General features: G+C 47.2%; 2 non-coding genes across 2 annotated transcripts; one reads left to right on the top strand and one right to left on the bottom strand.

Moving 5' to 3' along the window:
- Nucleotides 1-8,337: 8,337 nt before the first annotated feature.
- Nucleotides 8,338-8,411, top strand: trnan-guu (transfer RNA asparagine (anticodon GUU)). The gene has a single exon. It is a non-coding gene; the product is annotated as a tRNA-Asn (tRNA).
- A 5,825-nt stretch (nt 8,412-14,236) lies between these two features.
- On the bottom strand, nt 14,237-14,308 carry trnag-ucc (transfer RNA glycine (anticodon UCC)). Its single transcript has one exon. It is a non-coding gene; the product is annotated as a tRNA-Gly (tRNA).
- Nucleotides 14,309-16,414: the final 2,106 nt, after the last annotated feature.

Below are 16,414 nucleotides of genomic sequence, written 5' to 3' on the forward strand. Positions count from 1 at the left end.
GTGAGCACACACATGCACAAACAAGGTCTCAAATACTTGCACTAACGGCACTTTGTGCATTACTGTGATATGCTGGTGCTACTGCAACTTATTTTCTGTTACATATCTAGTTAATACTGAGTTTCTATTATTGTCTTGCTTTTATTTACCGCTTTATTTAATTGCCTGAGAGGAAGACAAACAGAGTTTCATTGTACCTATGTATAATGACAATAAAGATCATTCAATTATTTTACAAGTATTGCATTTTCTAAGTAACAGATTTTTTTTAAGTCAGGAGAAAATTTAGATATTAGAGATACAAATGGAGTTAGGTGTCTTTGTGCAGTATTCCCCAAATGTGGACTTGCAGCTTGAGTTGGCAATAAGGAGGAAAATACAACTGCGTTTGTGGTGTGGACTGATCATGAAAACCTGGGGTATATTCAGACCGCCAAACGTTTGAACTCCCGCCAGGCCCGTTGGGTGTTATCTTTCGGACTATTCAAGTTTTCCCTCACATACTGTTCAGGGTCCAAGAACAGAAAGCAGGACGCGCTTCCCGCCAATACGACTCCAAGGCGGACAATTCAAGCCCAGGCACTATCCTCCCACCATCCTGTGTGGTTGCCACCCTCACTTGGGTGATCCCGTCCAAAGTAAAATAACGGCAATGGAACTGGCGATCGCCTGTATGTGCCCGTTTCCGTCAGGTCTCAGGTTTTCCAGTGGGGACACACATCTCGGTTCGCCTGCCACCCCGGGAGTGATCGGATCCTAGCGCTCCTGAAAAAAAAAACGCTCTTGGTGGCCGTCCATGGAGGCGGATACACGTTATTATGTCTCAGCATGTTCCATCTGTGCTCGGGGAAAAGCATCACATCGGCCATTGCGGGTTTACTTCGTCCTCTGCCTGTCCCTGGTCGCACATCGCCCTAGACTTCGTCACCGGTCTAGCCTCTTCACATGGAAGCACCACCGTACTCACCGAGGTAAAACGGTTCTCCAAGGACGTGCACTTCGTAGCCCTCCCTAAACCCCCTCCCTCGCAAAAAAACGCAGATCTTCTCGTCCACCAAGTCTTCCGCCTCCACGGAATCCCCGCGGACATCGTCACCGATCGAGGTCCCCAGTTCGTCTCGCAGGTATGGCAGGCCTTCGGTCAAGCCTTAGGTGCATCGGTCAGTCTGTCATCCGGCTTCCACCCCCAGACGAACGGGCAGACGGAACGCGTCAACCAAGACTTGGAGGCGACGCTATGTTCCGTAACGGCAAACAACCCGTGGACCTGGAGCGACCACTTCCCGTGAGTTGAGTACGTCCAAAACTCTGTGGTGAGCACTGCCATTGTAAGGTCCACATTCGAGTCCTCCCTCGTGTACCAATCCTCGCTGTTCCCCGCGCACGAAGAGGAGATTGCAGTACCGTCGGTTTAGGACTATATACGATCGGTGCTTTAAGGTTTGGGAGGAGACATGCACGGCCCCACTCAGAGCAGCAAATCGCAATAAAAAGACGGCCGTCCGACACTGTATTCCAGCGCCTAAGTACCAACCGGGGCAGATGGTGTGGCTTTCATCCGAGGACATCCCTCTCAAGAACGAGCATAGGAAACGCGTCCCTCGCTTCCTGGGACTATTCAAAGTCGAAACTGTAATCAATCCCACAGCGGTCCGCCTGAAACTGCCAAGACCTATGTGCATCTACCCGAATTTTCATGTTTCCCATTTAAAGCCAGTTTCCGTCAGCCCCTTGTGTCCTCCGGCTGAGAATCCCCCACCTGCCCGTATCATCGATAACCATCCGGCATACACCGGCCAACGACTACTGGATGTGCGCCGTCGAGGCAGGGGTTTCCAATACCTGGTAGACTGGGAAGGATACGGTCCAGAAGAGCGTTCCTGGGTCCCCCGCTCCTTCATCCTAGACCCTTCCCTCATCCAGGATTTTCATCGGGACCATCCAGACAGGCCTGGCGGATCGCCTGGTGGCTCCCGTTCAGGGAGGAGAACTGTCATGGTCCCTTGTGGCAATCTACCCCAGTGCTATTTACCTCAGGAATTCGGCCTCGATCTCCTCGTTTAAATTCCAATCATTCATAGTCGTCATAGTCATAGCCATACTTTATTGATCCCAGGGGTAAATTGGTTAAATTCCCAGGTTGCACTAACTACAGACAACTGCTTTCCATCAGAAAATTCAGGATAAAGACCCAGTGGTCACAACAAGGAGCTGCCAGTTCGTTGGTCGACTCCGGTGTGAGTAACCTCGTTTCATGGTTCTTCGGACTGACAGTTCTAAGTCTAGCATCGCTCCTGCATTCTCTTCAAACATAAGACCCCGGGTAAAGACTCTCCTGGAAACCGATTCCCGCCCGCCATGGCATCAACGCCTCCCGACTCTACCCCCGTGCCCGTGTTCTGCACTTGGATTCATCCACCACCACGCTCGTGTAACAATATCTATATTTCTAACTGAGTGGGACTTTGACAATTGTCATATGAAATGCCTGTTGACATTGAGTAATAAACAAGAGAGAATCTGCAGACACTGGAACTCCAAGCAACAGACACAAAATGCTGGAGGAACTCTGCAGGCCAGGCAGCATCTATGGATAGAAGTACAGTCGACGTTTCAGGCTGAGACCCTTTGGCAGGACTGGATAAAAAGAGATGAGTAAATTTAACAGGTGGGAGGGGAAGTAGAGAAGCACGACGTGACAGGTTAAACCGGGACGGGGGGAAAATAAAATAAAGAGTTGGGAATTTTATGGGTGAAACAGATACAGGGCGGGAGAAGAGGGATAGAACAAAAGGCCATCGAAGAAAAAAAAAGAGGGAGAAGGACCAGAGGGAGGCGATGGCCAGGCACGCAGATATTGCGAGAGGGAATAAAGGGGATGGGGAATGATGAGGGACGGGAGAACATGACTGGAAAATCAAGAAATCCATGTTCATGCCATCAAATTTAAGGCTTCCCAGACGGAATATAAGGTGTTGTTCCTTCTAGCCGAGTGTGGCCTCATCACGGCAGTACAGGAGGCCATATAGATTGGAAGCTCACTGCGTTAAGGTAGCTGTTGAGTTTTATCCAGAAAAATATTGACTGATTTGAGATATGTGGCATGGAACCAGTGCTTGACCCTCAAATTTATCCAGTATTTTAACAACACTACGTCATATCTCTTTTCCCAAATATAGCCCAATCGCTCAAATACCACACGGTCCATAAATTTACATAAATGGGACGTCAATAATATTGGTCTATTACTAGAAGGATCTGACGGGGCAAGGGGGTGTTCCCAGGTTTTAGAATAGACACTACAATTGCCATTTTCCGTGAGGAGGGAAGATGGGCTCAATTCCAATTATGATTCAAAAAATGTAATATTATCTCAAGAGAGTTGTTAGACATTTGTTTAAACTTACAATAATATACATCATCTTCCTGGAGTCAGAAAGTGGGGTCGGGCGATGCGGGGGAGGGAAAGATGTGCTTGGTGGTGGGATCCCATTGGGAATGGTGGAAGTTACGGGGAATTATTTGCTGGACACGGAGGCTGGTGTGGTGGTAGGTGAGGACAGGAGGATCCCTATCCCTGGTAAAGTGACGGGAGGATGGGGTTCGAGCAGAAGTGCGTGAAATGGAAAAGATGCGGTTGAGGCTGCGTTGATGGTGGAGGAAAGGAAGCCCCTTTCTTTTAAAAACAGGTCATCTCTTTCTTTTTAGCATGAAAACCAGATTCTGAGAGCAGATGGGGTGGAGACGGAGGAGCTGAGAGAAGGGAATGTTCCAGAATGAAAATCCTCACCCGGAGAGCAGATTATTCTGGAATGAAAAGCCTCATCCTGAGCGCCCGGGCAATATCCCGGTAAACCTTCTCCGCGCGCATCCTGGTATAATCATGTCCTCTCCATAATGTGGCCACCAGAACTCGGTGCTATCCGAGCGCATCCAGGTGCTAAAACACATTACCAACAGACTGAAAAAAGCACGTTCAAGGAATTTAAGAGTCCCGACGATCACCACCGCGACCCCACCCTCCGCGACACCGAGATTGATGCCTAGTCCGCGCACATACAAGTCGACAAGCACACGGAGATTATCAGTAAAATACAAAGATGCATGTTTATAGTCCAGACCTCACAGCCCAACGAGATCATCTCTCGACAGACCCCCAGTGACCACCCCGACGAAGGACGCCCGCTAGGGAAGGCCGCGGCTCACAGGCCCAGTCCGCCCATATACAGGCACATATGTATTTGTTTTTTTTTTGTATTTATTTGTTTATTTATTTGTTTGTTTATTTGTTTGTTTGCTTGTTATTAATTTACTTATTTTCACATTGCTTGTTTGCCATTCTACTTGTGTGTAGGTCTTCGTTTATTGATACTGTTGTATTTCTCAGATCTACTGTGAAGGCCAGCAAGTAAATGAATCCCTAGTGTAATGTATGGAGACACATTCGCACTTTGATAATGATATTACTTTGGACTTTGAATGTGCTCTCTGAGTTCCGATTCCACGCGATTTATTGTTTATACTCTGGCTTTTCTCAGATTATTGAACGCTGGGAGCAGACAACCCGCCGTCCTTACCCGTTTTCCGCTGGCTGTGAATCCAGTCCACACCAGCGTTGTTACCTGGTGACCGCCCTCTGAAGCGGCCCAGTCAGCTTGTTGGATGGCTCAGAAAGGGGGAGGAGAGTGAAGAGTGAAACAAGTCCGAATGCCCGCCCTGCAACCCTGCAGACCTTACCACCTCCATCAGTACTTGGGTCCTGGAGCTCCGTCATTGAGAGCGCGGTGGGAGCTCGCTCCGCACACGTAGAGCAGTGGTTACGGAATTAGGCCCGGCTCCGCCTTCTCCAGGACAGCTTGGAAACGGCAAAAAACATTGCTGCTGCTGCAGAGGCCCACATGTGGATCTTGGGGATTGTAGTCGTGATGTGAAGGATCCCTGCGCCGATAATTGAGTTTCTCTCCGCCTGAGTACCCGCATGGAGTTTAGGGTGAAAGGTCACCTAGCAAAATATGAACCCTGTTTCTCGCTTCACTGATGTTGTCGTATCCGCTGAGTATATCCAGCAGTTTCTGCGTTTAGTTCAGGGTCAACTCTGTTTCTCTGACTCCGGATCTCTGCTGACCCTGTCGCATGTGGAGAAAGTGGTGAAGGTGACGGACTGGAAATCCATTTTGGGTTGTCTCCACGCAGGTTCGAATCCTGTCCACTGCAATGAATAGTGGAGCGGACTCGAAAGGCGGAATCGCCCACTCCAACTTCTGTTTCCTGTTGGTCAACGTCCAGCCTTTGTGTTTTGCTACACATTTGCTTCTAAGAATGAGGTTATGGAATAACATGGGACAAAAAAGGAAAGTCAGCATGTTTTCCTTAAGGGGAAAACTTGCTTGACGAACCTGCTGGAATTCTTTGAGGAGACTGCACGTAGGATAGATAAAGGGGATGTAGTGAAAGTTGTTTATTTGTACTTTAAGATAGCTTTTGAGAAGATGTAACACATGAGGCTGCTTACCAAGTTAAGAGCCCATAGTATTAAATCAAAGCAACTGGCATGGTTAGAGCATTGGCTGGTTGGTAGGAGAAAGCAAGTAGAAATATAAGTATCCTTTTGCGCTTGGCTGCCACTGACTTGTGTTCCGCAGTGGTCAGTGCTCTGACCACTTCTTTTTATGCTGCATATCAATGGTTTAGATGATGGAATAAATGACTTTGTTCCCATCTTCGCTAATGATACGAAGATTGGCGGAGGGGCAGGTAGTGTTGATGAAACAGGTAGGCTGCAGAAGGACTTGGACAGATGAGGAGAATGGACAAGTGAGTGGCAAATGAAATACAATGTTGTGAAATGCATGGTCATGCACTTCAGTAGTAGAAATAAATGTGGCATATTTTCTAAACGGGGAAAATATCAAAAATTGGAGATGCAAAGAGATGTAGCAGTCCTTGTGCAGATGTAGTTCAGTGGGCGAGCACATGCTTTACATGTACGAAGTCTCGGGTTCATTCCCAGATGAGGAAATTGCTCTGTGCTCGGCATTCATTTCCGTCGTTGAAGCGCGGATAAGCCTGTAACATGCGGGAGAAGCCGTTGTTGTATCCTAGGGAAATTCAAAAACATTGCACAACATTCATTGCACAGCAATTCCAATGACTCTATGTAGCAGAGTGCCGCAGTGGAACTGTGACGGGCCCATAACCCCGAGGACGCCGGATCGAAACCATCTTCTGCTGTTCATCAGTTATCAGTGCGTTTTAAAGCTGGAGATACAAGGGAATCCACCGGCTTTCAGTTGAATAATGGAAGGAGAAATGACAAAAGAGTTTAAATTACATGTGTGCAATGGTCGAAGATGGACATTTCTGTTTCATCGGCTTTTGGTTCCAGTATGTACAATATGGTTTCCTAGGCACACACTCATCCACACAGATTTTAATGAAGTCAGTGACACTGTGGCGTACTCATTAAGGCTCTTAGATGAATCCCTGAATACAGTCCTGTCCACAGATTCAAAACTGTCCTGCAAGCGCCCCTGCACCTCCCTTGTCAATACCCGTTTTAATCCTCACTACTGATTCAGCAGAATTCAGCATCTGCCTATACTTAGGGAGTAGGAGTCGAGCCAGGTGATCAGACTTACCAATGTGGGCAAAGTGGAAAATCTGGAAAATATTTTCTTACATCAGTTAATCAGCCAATAAATTCTACTGATGAATGCTCCTCACCCCAACACACAATCAGGCCGGAATGGGTGCGTCGCATCTGGACAGTGCTTTACACATTGATCCGCTGAATCGGAAACGATTCCGAGCCCTCTCCGTTCGGACGGGAGGAAGTGTCTGTGTAAAAGCGTCGATACCATAGTCAACGAACAAACACCGGGGTGACCCTTTAAGCTATACTATACCCGGACATGCCAGCGACAGATCGCACTTTTGCATTGGTTTCTCGCTCGTTTAGTGGTTAGTATCCCCGTCTGTCACGGGGAGGACGGGGGTTAATTTCCCCGACAGGGAAATGGTTTTGCTGTTTACATATTAAATGTAATTGCAACTCGAATTTACCAAGTAATTTGAAAAGGGTTAAATAGTCATAGTCATACTCATAGTCATAATTTATTAATCTCAGGGGAAATTGGTTTTCGTACAGTTGTTCCGTAAATAATAACTAGTAATAGAGCCATAAATAGTTAAATAGTAATATGTAAATTATAACAGTAAATTATGAAATAAGTCCAGGACCAGCCTATTGGCTCAGGATGTCTGATCCTCCAAGGGAGGAGTTGTAAACTTTGATGGCCACAAGCAGGAATGCCTTCCTATGACGCTCAGTGTTGCATCTCAGAGGAATGAATCTCTGACTGAATGTACTCCTCTGCCCACCCAGTACATTATGTGGTGTATGGAAAACATTTTCCACATTAAGTGCAGATAATTCTGCTCACACCATATGACAAAGTTTCCTACCGTAGCCCTGTACTCAGCCTCATCTCCCTTGCTGATGCATCCAACAATGGCGGAGTCATCCGAAAACTTCTGGAGGTTAAAGAGGTTAAGTCCGAGTTTGGAGTTGAAGTGATCGGTTCTTTGGGGATACGGAGCAGTCGGTCTGTAGTGACCCCGGGAGTGAGAGTCACCCGAGAGGCACTTTGTTTTCTGCTTTGTGAAATCTCCCCTCAGCGACTCTGTATCACAGAGTTATTCGACGTAACACGCGGTGACGTGGAACAATATTTGCTTCATCTGCCTCTGCCACATTTTAAAAGTTAAAAAAAGGCTGTTCTTGTGCTCGATTTAAGGTTTACAGTTCAAAGAGTCAGAAAGGAGAGGGTGAGTGGAATCGATGCCTTCACCCAGCTCAGGCCACCCTGCAGAGACTCCGGGAGACTCCTTCCGTCTGACTGCGAGCTTGGAGCTGTGAAAGGTCATCGACCTGAAACGTGAACTCGGTTTCTCCCTCCACAGACGCTGCCTAAACTGTGCAGTATTTCCGGCTGTTTCAGCTTTCAGTTCAGGAGCAGTCCTGTTTCTCTGACCCCGGGATCGATGCTGTCCTCATCCGTCCCGGGACACAGTGATTACATCCCATGTAAAATGTCCTTCTTTGAGGAGTGTGTACTCGTGGCCGAATGTTTTGGCGATGCACTGGGAACTTACTTTGGTATTTCCCCTTCTAAATCTGACCAATATGTGGTTCCACTGTTTTCTGTTTGATGTTGTCCGTCACCTTCTGATGCAAACCATTCATTCAGATTGTAAAAAGCCGAGTCACAGCATCGATTGTTAGTCACCATCTTCCAACGCCGGAATGGACCATTTATTAAAGCCTTTTTCTCGCTTGTCTCTGTGGCGCAATCGGTGAGCGCGTTCGGCTGTTAACCGAAAGGTTGGTGGTTCGAGCCCACCCAGGGACGCTGGTGATCCAGCAGCTTTTGCTGCGCGTTGTATTGCCCACCGGGAAGCGCTGAGCTGTCCGGAGACCGGCGTTCCCTGCTCTGTCGCATCACGTTCAGTGGAAATTAAAATGATTTTTGTCACATACCGAGATACGGTGAAAAGCTTCGCTTTCACGCTGTTCAGAGAGATCAGATCATTGAACAGTGAATAGAGAGAGAACAATGTTAAGCAATAACAGAATGCAGAATAAAATGTAAGGGCCACAAAGAAAGCACAGTGCGGGTAAATAATCAGGTGCCGCATCGTAACGGGGTAGATTGTGAGATCAAGGCTCCATCTTATTGTACTTGGGCACCACTCAACAGACATAACAGCGGGGTTGAAGCTATCCACGAGCCTGTAGTACGTGCTGTCTTGTACCTTCAGCCGGATAGAAGAAGGCAAATGAGAGAATATCCGGGGGTATGATAGCTTTCTGTCAGGAGCGTATAATATCCACTTCTCTTTGACTATAAGTGTGTGTTTCCTCCAGCGACATCCTTGGAACTAACGTACTTATCGGGTCTAATGTCGTGGTTTTGATTTAATTTTGGGTCCTCGATCATTCAGTTGTAGTCGAATTGGTTTCATCCCACATATGTCCTCGTTCATTTTATTTTTACTATGGATGTCCAATCCCAATACACGTCCAGCAACCCACCGCCCCCCCCCGCCCCCCGCCCCCGGCCCCACCACCAGGAAGGTCTCAAAGCTCTCCACTTCCATCGGGATACCAGACCCAACCAGCTCCCCTCCACCACCATTCACCTCCGTCTGGCGGAACTTGTCCTCCCACTTCCTTTCAGCACAATGTGAGCCATGGACACTGGCATGGGTCCCAGCTGTGCCTGCCTGTGTGTCGGCTACGTGGAACAGTCTATGTTCCAAGCCTACACTGGTGTCGCTCCCTAACTTTCCTTACACTATATAAATGACTGCATATCTACCTCTTTCTGCATCCATGTGGAACTCGTCCACTTCATCAGCTTTGCCTGCAACTTCCACCCTGCCCAAAAGTTTACCTGTCCCATATCCGACAGCTCCCTCCGTTTTCTCCATCTCTCTGTCTCTATCTCTGAAGACAGGTTGTCTACTGATGTCTATTATAACCACACAGACTCTCTCAGCTACCTGGACTATACCGCTTCGCACCCCGTTACATGTAAAAATGCTAGCCCCTTCTCTCAATTCCTCCGTCTCCGCCGCATCTGCCCTCAGGGTAAGTCGTTTCATTCAAGAACAAAGGGGATATCGTCTTTTTTCAAAGAAAGGGGCTCTCCTTCCTCCACCATGAAAGCTGCTCTCAACAGAATCTCTTCCATTTTGCTCACGTCTACCCCCACCCCATCCTCGCTCCCTCCCCCGGACAGAGGGTTCGTCTTGTCCTCACCTACCTCTCCCCACCCTTCGCTCTAGCACACAATTCTCTGTAAGTTCCGCCATCTCCGGCGGGATCCCACCACCAAACACATCTTCCCCCCCCCCCCCCCCGACGTTCTGCTCTCTGCAGGGATCCCATGTGCGTTGGTCCCTCCCACTGATCTCTCTTGGCACTTATCTTTGCAAGTGAAACAAGTGTTACACCTGCCCCGACACATCCGCCCTCGTTATCATTCAGGGCCCCAAGTAATCCTTCCAGGTAAGGAACCACTTCAGCTGTGAATCTTTTAGTGTCATCTACTGCATCCAGTCCTCCCGGTGCAGCCTCCTGTATATCGGTGAGACCCAATACAGATTGGAGACCACTTCACTGAGCACCTACACTCCCTCCACCAAAACAAGCGAGAGCTCCCAGTGCCCATGCATTTAAATTCCGCTTCCCATTCCAATTCCGACATGACAGCGCATGTCCTCCTGTATTGTCGTGATGAAGCCACACTCAGTTTGGAGGAACAACAACACATTATCTTCGGCTGGGTAGCTTCCAACCTGATGGTATGAACATCGATTTCTCAAACTTCTGGTAATGTCCCATCCTTCACGAAGCCCGATTCTCTTTTCCCTCCCTGACATTATCTGTTACCCACCCATCACCTCCCTCTGGTGTTCTGTCCCTTTTTCTTTCTTTCATGGTCTCTTCTCCTTCCCTGTTTTCCAGCCCAGTATCTCTTTCATCAATCAAAGTTTCAGGTCCTTAATTTACCAGCCACCCTTCCCCCCGCCAGTTTCACCTATCACCTCGTGTTTCTTCTTCCCCTCCCCTCACCGTCTAACCCTGATTCTTCGTCGTTTTTTTTTCTCCATTTCGGATGATAGAACTCGCTCCGATACGTCGACTGTATTTTTTTCCCACAGATGCTGGCTGGCCTGCTGCGTTATTCCAAAATTTTCTGTGTTGCTTGGATTTCCATCATCTGTAGATTTTCTCTTTGGGCCTCTGTCCATATCGCTCCACTCTTACATATTCATGAGCCTATCTAAACACAACGTACATCCCTCCGTCTCTGAACCTGGCAGCCCGTTCCAAGCACCCGCCCCACTCTGTCTAAAAACGTGACGCGCACATCTTCTTTAAATGGCATAGTTATTAGAAACAAGGTTAGTAAACTTGTGGCACAGAACAGTACCAAGGCATGTGATTTAGTGGCCATTAAAGAAACTTGGTTGCAGGGTGGGGATGACTGGGGATTAAGTATACAAGGGTATCAGGTAATACGGGAAGATATGCAAAGAAGGTCGGGTGGCGCTCTTGAATAAGGATGAGATCAGGGCGATTCTGAGAGACGATATAAGATCTACGGAGCAGATTGTGGAGTCTATCTGGGTAGAGATTAAGAATAGTAAAGTGAAACAAATCACTGGTGCACTGGTGGGAGCTGTCTACAGGCCACCTAATAAAAATATTGCAGAGGCAGAGGCGATTAACCAAGAAACAACAGAGGTTTGTAAGAATGGATCGGCAGTTGTTATGGGGTACTTTAACTTCCACATAGATTGGGTGAATCAGGTTGGTGAAGGAAATCTTGAGGAGAACTTCATAGAATGCATCCATGATGGCTTTCTTGAGCAGCATGTTAGTGAACCTACAAGGGAAAATGCTATCTTAGATCTAGTCCTGTGCAATGAGACAGGTAAGATTAACGATTAACGAACAGGAATCCTCTTGGAAAGAGTTATCATAGTATGATTGAATTTCGCATACAGATGGAGGATGAAACAGTTAGATCTAAAATTAGTGTATGATGCTTGAACAAGGGAGACTACGAAAGGATGAGAGAGGAGCTGTCGAATGTGGGTTGGGGGAACGGGCTATTTGGTAGGACAGTTGAGGAACAGTAGAATACTTTTAAAGAGGTTTTTCACAGTGCTCAACAAAAGTATATTCCAATCAAAAGTAAGGAGAGTAAGTGTGCGGAATAAAAGATAGTATCAAATTAAAAGCTCATGTGTACAAAGTCGCAAAGAGTAGTGGGAGACTGGAAGGTTGGGAAAACTTTAAAAAGCAACAAAGAACAACTAAACAAGAAATAAGGAAAGGGAAGATAGAGTATGAAAGTAAATTAGCACAAAATATAAAAACAGCCAACAAAAGTAGGGTGGCTAAAGTCAACGTAGGTCCCTTGGAAGACGGGAAGGGGAAATTGATTTTGGGTGATAAGGAAATGGCTGAGGTATTGAACGACTATTTTGTGTCGGTCTTCACGGTGGAGGACAGGACTAATATGCCAAAGAATGACGTTATGGACGAAATGGGAGGCGAGGACCTTGATAAAATCACTGTCACTAAAGAGATAGTGATGAGCAAATTAGAGCGCCTGAGGATAGGTAAGTCCTGGTCCTGATGGGAGGCATCCCAGGGTGCTGAGGGCATGACATTGGCGGAAGTTACATCAGACGTGTTGCCAATCATTTACCAACATTTCCCACGCTCTGGGCAGGTCGCTAGCGGATTGGAAGACAGCAAATGTCACGCCACTTTTTGAAAAAGAACGTAGGCAAAGGACGGGCCAGTTAGGCCAGTTAGCTTAACATCTGTAGTCGGGAAATTGCTTGATGCTTTCATTAAGGAAGAAATAGCAAAACATTCAGAAAGGAGTGGTTCCATTAGACAGACGCAGCATGGATTCAGAAAGAACAAGACCTGTTTGACAAACTTACTGGAGTTCTTTGAGGAAATAATGAGTGCAGCGGATAGAGGGGAACAGGTGGATGTCGTATACTTGGATTTCCAGAAGGCGTTCGATAAGCTGCTGTACAAGACAATTATAAATAAGATACAGATGCCTGGAGTCGGAGGAAGTGTATTGGAATGGATAGTGGATTGGTTAACCAATAGAAGGCAGAGAGTTGGTCTGAGTGGATGTATCTCTGGTTGGCAGTCAGTGGTGAGTGGGGTGCCGCAGGGGTTGGTGCTGGGCCCGCAGCTGTTTAGCATTTATATTGATGATTTGTAAGAGGGGACTGTGTGTAGTGTAGCAAAATTTACTGATGACACTAAATTGAGTGGAGAAGCAAATTGTACAGAGGATGTGGAGAGCCTGCAGAGGGATATAGATATGTTAAATGAGTGGGCCAAGGTCTGGTAGACGGAATACAACGTTAGTAAATGCGAGATTGTCCACTTTGGAAGGAATAATAGAAGAGCAGATTATTATTTAAATAGTGAAAGATTGCAGCATGCTGTTGTGCAGAGGGACTTGTCAGTGCTTGTGCATGAATCGCAAAAAGTTGGCTTGCAGGTACAACAGGTTATTAAGAAGGCAAACGGAATGTTGGCCTTCATTGATAGAGGGATTGAATTCACGACCAGGAAGGTCATGCTGCAACTACACAGCGTACTGGTAAGGCCGCACCTGGAGTGTTGTATGCAGTTCTGGTCTTCATATTTGGGGAAGGTTATACTGGCTTTGGAGGCAGTGCAGAGGAGGTTCACCAGGATTCGAGCGATAAAGCGGTTAACCTATGAGGAGAGATTGAGTCGCCTGGGACTATACACACTGGAATTCAGAAGAATATTAGGGAATCTTATAGAAACATACAAACTTTTGAAAGGGATAGATACGATAAAAGTAGAAAAGTTGTTTCCATTGCTAGGTGAGACTACAGCTAGGGGATAATGCCTCAAGATTCAGGGGAGAAGATTTAGGACGGAGATGAGGAGAAACTGTTTTTTCCCAGAGAGTGGCGAATCTGTGGAATTCTCTGCCCAGGGAAACAGTTGAAGCTTCTTCACTAAATATATTTCAGATGTAGTTAGATAGGTTTTTACATAGTTATGGAATTAAGGTTTATGGGGAAAGGAGGGTAGATGGAGCTGAGTTTAAGGACAGAACAGCTATGATCTTATTGAATGGCGGGGCAGGCTCGATGGGCCGAATGGCCGACTCCTATTTCTTATGTTCTTAGTTCTTTAAACGCTCGCCCACTTCAACATTAAATTTCGTCCCCGCTAGAATTTCAAATTCCTACCCTAGGAAACCAATCCTGACTATCTGCCCAATCTATGTCTCTCATAGCTTTATACTTCATAATTCGGTCAATTTCCTCTCAGGCTCTAACACTCCAAAGAAGGCAAACCAGCTCAAACACTTTAATCAGGCAACAACCCGGCCGGCAACGCTTTACAAATTCTGCCGATCCTTCCTGTGAAGTGTCCTTTCTTGTAGAATATGCAATAGATTCTGAAAAGGATTTAACGGGAAACTCTTGAGGGATGTTAATTCCATTCCTAATGCACGAGACAGTGAATGATAATTAATGAATCAATTTTACACTCACACCGTGATTAATTGGCCCTTGCAGTTCTACGTAGATCGTGTCTATGTCAGAGGTTTATTTGTTAAGTACTCTAAATTGTACAACCTGCGATGGCCGGGAATCGAATCCGGGACAACTGCTTGGAAGGCAGCTATGCTCACCACTATACCACCATCGCTCAATAACGTTGCAAATGTTTGGAGTACTGAGGTGTCTCCCATAGTTCCATGTGACTCGATCAGTCCCCGAGCTGCTTTCTGTCGGATCATTCCTCACTCTGCGTGGAAGCTGAACGTAAAGCTGCTGATCCCAGAGAACATCGAGGAACTAGAGAGGGAGGATAGAGGTTGGAGAACCTTGAAAGCCTTCTTTGATTCCCCGGTTCTCTGGTGGGAAGCCATCAAGGAGAACATCAACAGGTTCTTCATGGGCAGGGGTATCCAGAAAGCAAGGCAGGAGCAGTAGGAACTGTGTAAATTCCAGAGAGAGTTGCAGCAACTTTTCCTTCTCCAGTCGAACGGGGTGGATATCAGGGAGGAACTGCGAGAGGTGAAGGGCCGGCAAGCCCAGCACCTCGCCGCCGAATCCTCCAAGATCATCTTCCGATCAAGGGTCCAAACCGTGGAGCAGGACGAGACGTGCTCACTCTTCTTCTTCCAGAAGGTGCACAGGGGGAGCTCTGTGATCCACAACCTTATGGAAGAGGACGGCTCAGTTCCGCCCTCGCAGACCGACATATTGAGGATCTGCAGGACCTTCTCTGCCGGTCTGCACGGCGAAAAGTTCACAGACTCAACAGCCTCTCGCAGCTTCCTGACCGCTATCAGAGGTCTTAGACGACGGCATGCGAGAGAGTCTGGACCAGTCACTGACCCTGGACAAGCTGACAGGCTCCGTCCGCTCCTTTGAGTCGAGTAAAACTCCTGAAGCGACGGCTTACCGGCTGAGTTGTACTCGGTTCTGTGGAACTGGATGGGCCCAGACCTGCTGGAAGTGTACAACGCCATGCTTCTGGCCGGCTGCAAGTCAGAGTCCATGAGGAAGGGCATCATCACCCTCATCTACAATCAGAAGGGGAAAGGGAGAACATTAGGAATTGGAGGCCCATCGCCAGATCTCACCAACAGGCACCAGGACCTCGCCTGGCTGGCGGTGAGAGGGGCTCTCTCAGTCAAATCCCTCCTTCATCCCTCCTTCATCCCCAGCAGCTGTGTAACAGAGGACTCTCTGATCTACGGGCTGTTCCCGGGGACGCACACGGAGACCAACATCCGGTGCTGCTGGCAGATTATCAACTCAATGAAAGACGCTCTTTGCTCGGCCCGAAACTTGATGGTCTACAAGAACGTAGAGATGTCCTTGGGAGAATGCTGCCGACTGGCACATTCTCGGCTGCAGGAGTACGTGCTGAGGGACGCACTGAAACTCGGTGCAGCCACCGCAAGGGCCCGGTGGGGATGGAGCACTGTTTAGGGTTCTTCTCCCGCGGGAGTGGGAGGGGTCGGGAGCGGGGAGTATGCCCCTCAAATATGGTGTGGAAAGAGTAAACAACAGACAGCCACTTGGGTGGCTAAAAGTGCAAATATGGAGCCTGGAATGGAAACACCTCTGAAGGATTGAGAGTTATTGAATGGTTTATTGTGCATAATTTTATTTTTGGATAAAGTACTTTTGAAATAAAAAAATGTGCAATTAAAAAGAGACTACAAAGATCTCTGTGAAGTTTCCAGATATCTGCTATCTTGCCTCATTCACTCAATAGCCGGGGATGTATCCCATCCAGTCCTGGTGAGAGTCCCAACGCTCCCGCAGCTTGTTGTCAACGTGCACTGGAATAGCAGAGTATCCTTTCTGAAAATTCTTTACTGCATCGCTTTTTGTTTGAGGAATACTGACGTGAAATATTCATTTCGTGCTTTCCCCACTTCCTCAGGCTCCAGGCATACGTTCTCTCCTCTGCCCCTGAGTTGTTCTACTTTCCGACCTGCTCTGTGATGTCCCTCTTGTTTTTAATGTGTGTGCAAATTGCATTGGTATTTCCCCAGTTTTGCTTTGCTAAATCATTCCCACTCACCAGCATCATTCGGCACTACAGATTCTCTGTTTAATTTGCATATTGCTGTATATTTATCGAGGGCATTGTCCAATATCCACTTCCTAAACTTTCCTCAAGATTCATTTTCCTTTTTGGCTGAATTTTCAACATTACTGAACTGCTCAACTTTAAATGAATCCCACAGGTCAGATGTGAGTTTACCCAATCTCAGCAGCTCACAGTCTCCAC

This window comes from Mobula birostris, chromosome 28 (genome assembly GCF_030028105.1).
Source record: "Mobula birostris isolate sMobBir1 chromosome 28, sMobBir1.hap1, whole genome shotgun sequence".
NCBI classification, from domain to species: Eukaryota; Metazoa; Chordata; class Chondrichthyes; order Myliobatiformes; family Myliobatidae; genus Mobula; species Mobula birostris.